The sequence below is a fragment of the Galeopterus variegatus genome, unplaced genomic scaffold (genome assembly GCF_000696425.1).
Source record: "Galeopterus variegatus unplaced genomic scaffold, G_variegatus-3.0.2 Scaffold6978, whole genome shotgun sequence".
NCBI lineage: Eukaryota > Metazoa > Chordata > Mammalia > Dermoptera > Cynocephalidae > Galeopterus > Galeopterus variegatus.
The window spans coordinates 32,508-43,269 of record NW_007733089.1 but is presented as its reverse complement, the minus strand read 5'-3'; positions in this window follow the sequence as shown (position 1 = coordinate 43,269).

Below are 10,762 nucleotides of genomic sequence, written 5' to 3'. Positions count from 1 at the left end.
ATGCGATGGCCAGATCCATACTGGCAGCATGCCCATTACCACAAATTGTGATTGTACCCGGTGTCCCCCACCCAATTATCCCCGACCTCCCTCTAAATCCTCCTTTCCCCTTCTCCACTTTGTATCCCTAGGTATGTCTTTTTTGTGTTTTTTTAAAAATTATTTTAAAACAGTCATCCTGATTCTGGAAAAAAAAAGATAATGTGTCTTATAAAAAATATTAACCAATTCTGGAAAAAAAGGAAAAAATTTTCATCACCTAGAGATAGTGTGTTTATATAATTTCTTGCTCCAGTCCTAATTGGCACTTAAATTGTTTCTGAATTTTTTGCTATTACAAATAGTGTTGTGATAAAAATCTCTATGATTACATGTTTTCCCACTTATTCAATTACCTATGAAGGAAGATTAAGCAAAGTGGGATTTCTGGGTCAAAGGTTACATGCATTTTATATTTTGATACGTATGATCACATTCCTCTATAAAAAGATTTGATCAGTTACACTTTTTCCCCCCTCTGGTTTGTTTGATTTTTCTTTCTTTTTGGTGGCTGGCTGGTACAGGGATTTGAAACCTTGACCTTTGTATTATATGGTTTATGTTTTTAATCCTCTCCAAAACACTATCTTTTATATTATTGACAAAACAGGCTAATATTTATTGACACCTTCTATATCAAGGTCAAAGTTAGATCCTTCATGTGTGATCGTTTTGAGGCTGAGTATAAATAACTTGCCTAAGGTGATAGTCAGGAAATTGCTGAGTCAGCATGTGAATCCAGGTATCATACATTCTACCTTGAGTGAAGTGGTGAGGCAGAACTATGGAAATTTATGAAGGGTGGGTTTATCTCAGACTGTAGAGTGCTTTGAATCCCAGATATGGAGAATGGGTTTTGTCCTTTCAGCAACAAGCAGCCACATGAAGGTTTCAGAGCAGGGGCTAATGTGCTAAAAGCTGTGATCCAGACTCTCCAGAACTTGTGTTTCTTAGCTCTTGACATGGATTCAGAAAGGGATTTAGGCAGACTTTTTATATGAGTGGGTAATCTAGGATGGAGGGGCATCAAAAAGAAGGACATGTTACAGGTTAAGCGTCCCTAACTTGAAAATCTGTAATCTGAAATGCTCCAGTGAGCATTTCCTCTGAGCATCATGTCGGCAATCAAAAACTTTTGGATTTTGGATTTTCAGATTAGTTATGCTCAACCAGTGTGTATTCTGCAACTATCCCCAAATCCAGAAAAATCTGAAATCTGGAACACTTCTGGTCCAAGCATTTTCGTTAAAGGATATTCAACCTATATTTCTTTAATTTCCTTCCTTTGCCAGGGGATGTGAGAGTAATGGCTAGCCACTGCACCCAGAAGATGAAATATGGCCATTTTTTTTAAAAAGGAAAAAAAAGTTGTCCTGGCTGCTGAGCTTAAACTTTGACCTTTGAGCTGTGTGTTGGTTAGCAGGTGTGAGTGTGTGATGAGAAACCAGATGTCAGACTGTCCCTGTGCATGGCCTGTCGGCTCAATTCAGAGATGGGCTTGAAATGGGTTTCCAGTAGAACTGACTAAGTCTTGCTCTGCCTCTCTTTATATAGATCTGATTTTGGCTTCCCACTGACAGAAAACTCTCCAGTTGTGGCACCTGCTTGGGCAAGAGCTACATTGGTCTTCCCCCTGTCTGCAGTCTCAAAGAACTGAATATTTCTAATAAGACTTCTTCCTTTACCAACTTCATCTGATGTTTTCTTCCTATAGTTTTTATGGAATGGAACTTCCATCCTTTTTGGAAGATAGAGTGATGTGCTGTTTTTCACTTATCTAACTATTCTAGAACCCAGCTTGGCATTCCATGCCTCAGAGAAACCCTCCTATACTTACTCTATCCTTTGTTCTGTATCAGTTAGACTACGTTTTGCTGCAAATAACAGAAGCCCTGACTCAGACAATACCAGCCATCCCTTATATATGTTTACTATGTACCGGGCACTGTTCTAAGTATTTGTTATGTGTGGGTTATGTGTATGTGGGTGTGAATAAAAATTCATTTAGTCCTTATAATAACACTATGAGATTGTATATTAGTCAACTTTTGTCTTGCTATAACAGAATGCCTGAGACTGGGTAACAAAGAAAAGAGGTTTACTCGGCTCACCATTCTGGGACAGATGCATGTGGTGCAGGCCTCAGGCTGCTTCTACTCATGGTGGGAAGCGGCAGGGCAGCCAGCTCTCATGGGAACTAATCCCTTCCTTTGAGGGATCACTCATTTCCTGGGGAGGGCATTAATTTATTCAGGAGAGATCTGCCCCCATGACGTAAACACCTCCCATTAGGCCCCACCTCTTTAAGGTTCTACCTCCCAACACTGCCACTTTGGGGATCAGGTTTCAACATGAGCTTTGGTGGGGGCACACATGTTCAAACAGTATCAGATTGGAAGTAATTTTATTCCCATTTTACAAACTGAGGCTCAGAGAAGTTAAGTAACTTGTAAAAGGTAAGATGGCCAATAAGTGTCAGTGCCAGATTCAAACCTGGGCAGTTTGGCATCAGAATCTATGCTTTTGGCAACCACACTGCCCTTGCCCTCAATAAGCAACTCTTTTAGCTCATAACCAAGTAGGCTGTAATTCCATAGCTGTTATTCTTTTGGCTCAGTTTTTCCCTGTGTATCCGTTTTTTTTCAAGTTTGAGTTCCTCATGGCTGCCAGTAGCAACTAGGATCAGTGTACTTTTTGCCCACATTTAGTGAGGGAAAGAGAGCTGTGGGATGGAGAAAATCTGTCTCCCAACCACAGGGAAAAAATGACTTTCCCCTGAGACTGATCGAGTCAGCTTAGATCACCTGCTCCCTCCTGGACATTAAGAGTGATCCGAGGAGGGGCTGGCCTGTGGCTCACTCGGGAGAGTGCGGTGCTGTTAACACCAAGGCCACGGGTTCGGATCCCATATAGGGATGGCCGGTTTGCTCACTGGGTGAGCGTGGTGCTGACAACACCAAGTCAAGGGTTAAGATCCCCTTACCGGTCATCTTTTTTTTTAAAAAAAGAGTGATCCGAGGAATGACATGGCTGATTGACCTTGGCCAGTCAGCATCTTCCTCTAGAGCTGGGGGCGAGGGAGGTCAGCTCCCTCTGAGACACCTGGGCTGCATGGGAGACGGATGGGCATCTGAACAAAAATAATTGGAGTATAATAGAATGGGACACTACACACCTCCTTTCCTTTTCATGTTTTCTTTTCACCATCTCACCCATTGTCTTTGTTTTGCTTTGCAAGTAACAGAAACTCACTACTGCAGATGAATACAGGGATATCTCCATACCAGTGATCGTGCCTCTCAAGGGATAGGAACCAGGAACTGGACAGCCAGCAAGAACTAAGGCAGCCTCATCGTCTCTTGTCTTCCCATGTCCGGCTCATTTGTTCAACAGATCTGCTTTGTCCACACAGCCAACCCAGCTCCCCAGGCCCATCCATGGTCTAGCACATTCTTTGCCATAGTAACTGACTAGACTCTTGGGTTAGAGTCCCACCTCTGAAACTCATTCTATGCCCTGGAGCAATTTACTTCACTTCTCTAAGCCTCAGCTTCCTCATTTGTATGATGGGGGTGATATCCTTACCCCAGAGGGTTGCTGTGAGAATTAAAATAGTATGTAGGGCTTAGGATAGTGCCAGCCCATGTAGTCAGTAAACGTTACTATGTAGTGTTATTACTTTTCCTGCTGTAATCATAAAATTCACATGACTTTCAATTCTAATCTTAAGAGTATATCCCCCCCCCCACCAGGAGCAAATTTGACCATTTGGTGACTTCCGTGTATTTTTAGGACTGTCACTGGCCTTTTTGAATGACTTCTCCTTTTACTGAATTATTAAAATACTGTGGCTCTGCTAACTTTACGTAGGAACTATTTCTAAGCCCAATCCTGGTGCTAAGGGGCTTGAGAATGAGGTTGTTTAGTAGCCCGAATAAATACCACTGTATTCGTCCCAAAACATGACTCACTGTGCTCAAATTGACCTTGATTTCCAATGCACTAGTGGGTGATCAAATGATTACCAATTATGAATACCAAGCAACAAGGCCTTTTCTGTACAAACTTGACATCTGGGCTGGAGCTTTATTTTTGGCTGAATAAGACTGCCTTCCAAAAAATACTCATTTGCCTGTTGATGTTTGTGTTCATATAATCATGGCCTTCTCTGGTTTCCCATCCTGTACTTATTATCAGTAGCTATATCCTGAGTCACAGTTTTCACTGTATCCCTAGTATCAGCCACAGTGCTTGACTCACAGAGGATGCGCTGTGGCGATTTTTCAAATGAATGATGAATGAAAATTTGCTAAAGGGGATGTAGAGAATACTCCATCAAGGCTGAAATGGGAATGAGAGAGGGAAGGAAAAGGTATGAAACTGGCCAGAAGGGCAAGTGTAAATTGGGAAAGTCCAATAGGGTTTTGTAGGAAGTGCCATGTAGAAGGAGTCTTGAGCCAGTGATATGGAGCCCTCTTTTCTGGCTTCTGCTTGGTCACTTATGTGTTCTTTGACTCTGAGAAAAGGGATGAAGCTGGCCTGAACTCTCTCACAGAATCATGTGAAGATTTAATAAGGTAATAAATGGGAATGCTCTACATTTGGAGAATATAAAGCACTAAATAAATGTAAATTGTTGGATCTAATGGTGAATAAATGTTCTCTTCAAAGTAGGATGGCTCTTTAAAGTTAGAAAATTTGACAAGTGGGGTAAGCTGTTTTGTTGAAAAGGGAGGTAATAATTGAGCTGGAAACAATGATGTTTGGGCAAGAGAACATTCTATGGCATTTATAAGTAAGAGCTTTTGAAATATCTTAGTGGATGCCTATTGAATTTTTTTTTTTTTTTTCATCCTCCTTTGTCCTTTGGGTTTGAGTTGTATATTAGTCCAGGGTTTAGGGGAAGGTTAAAAATATAGATTCATTGTGGTGATTCTAGTTTTGAAGGCCTGGACTCGCTCTTGGGAACCAACTTTTTAAAAGTTCTCCAGGTGAGTCTGTTGGGTAGTTAGATTTGGGAACCCTTGGTAACTAGTTAGCATCCGGTGGTCCCAGTGGTAAGCAAATGTACAGCTGACACCCCTTTTGGACATACATTTATTGCAGAGTTCTTGTTAATCTTATAAAGTATGACCAGTTGATAATCTGACTGTCCAGCAGACGGTAAACACTTTTCAGCAGAAACACACTGCTGGAAAGTTTAGCAGAATTCAGATAAGGACCCTCTTGAATTTATTTGAGAGGAACTGTAAGGGGAGTTAGCATGAGGAGGGGAGACTTAAATGAGTCTGATTAGTGTCAAAATTATGTTGCATTCTCTGCTGTTCTGGAACAGAGATCCCAGTTAAATTTTCTTTCTTTCTTTTGGTTAGCTTTTACATTTATCATATATTTAAAAATTTGGATATTAAAAATTATAGTATTTTATTAACCAGGCATTGATAGAATGCAGAACAACCTGAAGATCTTGAGGCAGTAGAGAAGAGACTGATGACAATTCACCTAGGTTCAGGATTTACCTTCTCCAACAGGCTGAGAATTGGCCCCTGGGAGCTTGTCATCAAGGCTAATATTGATAGTAAAGAGATGGAGAGTAAAATTATCAAGCTGAGTTTAGTTTCTAGGTTTGCATTTTTGGTTTTATTTTAAGATGTTTTCTCTGTTGGAGGTGGAGGTTGCTCCATTTCATACATGTTTGACCTCAAGAGGGTTGTGGCAACGAGAGGAATTTAATTGGTAATTCTTAGCTTGTTCTGTTTGATTCTTCCTTTGCTCACAGATGATTCAGCAGCTTCTGAAGATAGAAAAACCTTCAGGTCCTCCCATAGGTCTATTGGATAAGTCTTACTCTAAGAATTACTAATCAAATATTTAAAAATACTCCCCCCAACTTTTTTTTTTTTTTTTTAACAAGTATTGCATGTTCATTGTAGAACAGTTACAAAATGCTTGTAAGAAAAAACAGGGATGTGTTCATGCCCTCTTTGATTTTGTGCCCTTCCTAGTCAGTGACTCCAGAAGAAACCAATATTCTGACCTCCATCCATGTGGATGAGTTTGCCTGCTGTTGCTCTTCATATGGAATGGAATCACAGAGCACATGCACTGTTGTGTCAGTTTTCTTTTGCTCAACATTGGGTTGTGCTGGCCAGTTAGCTGAGTTGGTTAGAGCGCAGCCTTATAACACCAAGGTCATGGGTTAGGATCCCTGTACTCACCAGCCACAAAACAAAAAAACAAATAAAACAAAAAAACCCAACATTGTGTCTGTGAGTGGCATCTCTTGTGTACAGGACTCAGTAGTTTATTCTTCTTCCATTGCTGTGTAGCATTCTGTTGTATGAACATACTATAGTTGCTACAATTTAATTACTCATTCTGCAGAAAATCTATTGAAACATACAAACATTTGGAATCATACCATACATAGTATTCTGACTTTTACATTAACTTAACACTAGATTTGGGACCATCTTTTCTTACTATTAAATACATCATTTAGAAATTATTTTTTATAGCTGTTCAGATGATTGATTGAATAAAATTATTCCAATTTGTTTTATTAAATGTCCTAATTATTGGTCATTTGCATTGTTTCCAGGTATTTGTGCTTGTATACAGTGATGTGAAACATCTCTTTATAGGCTGATGTAAGCTCTCATCTAAGGTTAATTGCTTAGGACACATAGATGTAGATTTTATGGGTCCAAGGGCTTTGTTTGAGTCTTTTATTAGGTATTGATAAACTGAAGCATGCATTCCTTAGCATCCCAGAAAACTTCCCAGCAGCATGGCAGTTGGCAGTGTTGTATAGACCTATACTTGAAGTGGGATCACAGTTATGTAATTTGTGGGGCCCAGTGCAAAACGAAAACGCAGAGTCCCTTGTTCAAAAGTGATTAAGAATTTCAAGACAATGACAACAGAGTATTCAACAAAGTGTGTGGCTCTTCTAAATACTGAGCCCTGTGCAACCACATAGATGACACACCCATGAAGCCAACCGTGAATGAGGTGCTTGCACTGGTGGGTCCAACATCCCAAGAAAAGCCTCCAACTGGGCCAGAGCCCTGTGCAACCACATAGATGACACACCCATGAAGCCAACCGTGAATGAGGTGCTTGCAGTGGTGGGTCCAACATCCCAAGAAAAGCCTCCAACTGGGCCCGTTCACAAACAGTTATATTTCTGAAGCTTTGTTCACCAATTCTGGATGCAAGTAAGCTTGCTCTGAATGAGCACCTTTCTAGTTAGTAAGATTGTGGGAAGGGACATGGGATCTGAAATTTACTGTGTGGATTCAAATAGTGGCCCTCCCAGTTATTTTTGTGTGACTTTAAGCAAGTTTGCCTCTTTGAACCTCAGTTTTTTCCATCTGTAAAATGGGGTTAATATTACCTACCTCCTAAGATTGTTGTGAGAATTAAATGAAATGCATGTATACAAACAACTTAATAGAATGCTTTACCACAGTAGGCTATTAAAAAGTGTTAACTGTTATTATTGATTATCAGTTCTTTAATACAATGTTTTAAGAGATGGAGGCAGACTGCCCTAAAATATGTACTTGTGCTAAGCTGCTGGGCTTCTGAGATTCCACCATTTGCTTTATTCCTTAGTGTTAGGCATTCCTTGCTGATGCTCATTGTTAATAATTTAGGTAACAACACATTGGTTCCTGGGGTGGATTAAAAGAGCAGCTTAGGGCCGGCCCGTGGCTCACTCGGGAGAGTGTGGTGCTGATAACACCAAGGCCCCGGGTTCGGATCCCATATAGGGATGGCCGGTTCGCTCACTGGCTGAGCGTGGTGCTGACAACACCAAATCAAGGGTTGGGATCCCCTTACCGGTCATCTTTTTTTTTTAAAAAAAGAGCAGCTTAGAGGGAAAGGACTCTAGGAGAAGAGGCTAGAGAGGGTGGCAGGGTGTTTGATCTCAGAGGGCTACTTACTGTGCAGTGTGTGAGTGTTGATGTGTGGTAGCAGGGTGGTAGAGAAGGCTGGAAAGATGGTAGGGTTCTGCTCCAGGGACTTTGAATGCCAGGATGGGGAAGGTGAGGATTCATTGCCAAGTGATTTATGATGATCGAGTGCCACCTAGAAGTTAATGAAGTACAAGGGGTTTGAAGTTTGCTGGAGTTGGATTTATACTGTGGGCCTTTAACTTCTCAGCCACTGTGCTTCTCTTATTGTAAATGGGAATGATAATCATGGTAGTAGTAGATTAGTCTCATTATTATTATTATTAGTGTTAGTATTATTAACTAACATTTGTTGAGTGCTTACATGTATTACCTTGAGTGCTTTATGCATATTACCTTATTCAACCTTGGCAAATTCATGAAATAGGTATTATTAACCCATTTTACAGAGGAGACTGAGCTTCACAGAGCTTCAGGAACTTACTATGTGGGTGGATAGGCAAGATGAGATGAGATGTGAATCTGAATGATCTAATTCCAGGAACCACACCTTTAATCCCTGTCCCACAGCCATATATAGTATGTTTTATAGATAAATATTTGTGTTAAGGCTGAAAACTGCATAGCATTTGTTGAAAGCTCTGTAAATTGCATCGGTTCTCTGAGGAAGCACAGTTATATAAATGGATTTAGCCAGACAGCATGAGTGAGACTGCCTACTCTGGCATGGTGGGGTGCAAATATGAGCAAGGCAGTCTCTGCAGCAGAGTTAGACCCAGGGAACTGGGCAGGGAGCGAGCAGGCTGACCTGAAGACCCCAGGTTTCCTTTGGGACACTCCTCTTTCTGTGTGGTTACAGGAGACTGCCCCAAACACCATGATTAAAACTGAGATGTCATCACAACAAGAATATCTGTGGAACTTTCTTTTCCCCCTCAAAGACACTTTAATTAAATTCCTATCATGAAAACAATTAGGGAAGATTTGCCATCCCTAACCAGTCAATAATTCAGGGACAGGATCTCATTAAGAGCTTTTGCTTCCCTGGAAACTGCCGTTTTGAGGATTCTGAGCTGGTGGCTGTGTGCTCTGGGGATTAATTCCTGATCCATATTTCTCCTGAACTTTTTAATTTTCCCAAATCCAGAAGGAAAAAGCTTTTTAAATGACCCAAAGTAAGAGACTGTATAAACTGCTGTTCATTTTCACAAAGGTGTTCCAAGATTTGAACTGTGCTTTCTCTGTCATGATTTCATTGTTTCTATGTTGAATTATATCCACTGAATAAAGCTATAGATGTGACTCAGATACAGGCACTGCTTGAGTGAGCTTCGCTCCCAGATACTGTGGGTGGCTTAACCCTCAGTCAGGTGAAGGCTGCCTGTACTGGCCTTAGCAGACATTTGGTTTAATTTGGTTCAGTTTCCCTGCTTCTGTTGCTTCATCATTTTCTCTTCCCTACCCTTTCTCCTTCTCTCCATCCTTTGCTTCTTAAGTGCATTGATTTCCAACCATGTGTTAGCTATTGCAATTGGAACTGAGGATACAATGAAGAAAAAATAGATAGAAGCCTGTAGAAAAACATTTGGCATTATCTATTAGAGTTGAAACTGTGCATATCCTGTGGCCCAGATAATTGACTGCTAGATACTCTAGAGATACTCATGCAAATAGGTACCTGGATGCATTAAAAGTATTTTCATAACAGCACTGTTGATAATAGCACTAAACTGCGTCCATTCTAAATGTCATCTTTAGTAGAGTGGGTAAGAAAGTTGGAGTGTTTATAGGTACCTGGATGCATTAAAAGTATTTTCATAACAGCACTGTTGATAATAGCACTAAACTGTGTCCATTCTAAATGTCATCTTTAGTAGAGTGGGTAAGAAAGTTGGAGTGTTTACAAACAGTAGGACACTATGCAGCAGTGAAAATGAACAAACAGCAGCTACATACGACAATATGAATGAGTCTCGTAAACATAAGACAGAGCATGTGTGGTTTATTTTCTGAGCCTTAGTAAACAGGCAGTGACGTGATCAGTGTGTGCTTAGGAAGCTGATTTAGGGCAGCATGGAATATAGAGAGCTTATGCTGTAGACAAGGATCCCACTGGGAGGCTGTTGCAGTGGTCCTGGGGAGAGAAAATGCTGTGCTAAACCCAGGCAGTAGCAGGAGCAAGGGAGAGAATGACATGGATTATTGAAGGACATTGGAAGTAAATAAACACAGTCTGGTGGCTGACTGGATGTTTGGGTTGATTGTAAAGAGGGACCCAGATCACATGTTGCTGAGATTTCTAATCTCATGAGCTAGGGGAATGGGTTTCGATTAACTGAGATTGGAAGATGACTAGCGATTTGAGGTGTTAGTGAATCTGTATGACATCAAGTTGTATGACCTTGGGCAAGTTATTTATCTTCTCTTTACCACAGTTTCTTCATGTATGAAAGAGAGAAAATAATTTTCAAAGCATAACAACCTCAGAAGATATATAATATGCACCATTTCTGTACAGTTTTTTGGGGAGTAAGTATAACCCCGAGTGTAAAACACCATAAATGTGATGTGGTCCTCCCTGTAGGCTTATGAGAGATGAAAAACGTCTGGGAGAGCTTGAATCATCCTAATATCTCTTGAGTGAAACAGCATACACTTTGGGATGGGGGAAAAGTCTTAAGACAAAAGGCACAGAGAACTGAGATTACATAGTGTGGGAAAAGGAAAACCAAGAGGTGAAGGGCAAGCCAGAAGTTAGCATGTTCCTTTGCTGAAAATGGTTCTTGGTAGCACAGAACCTT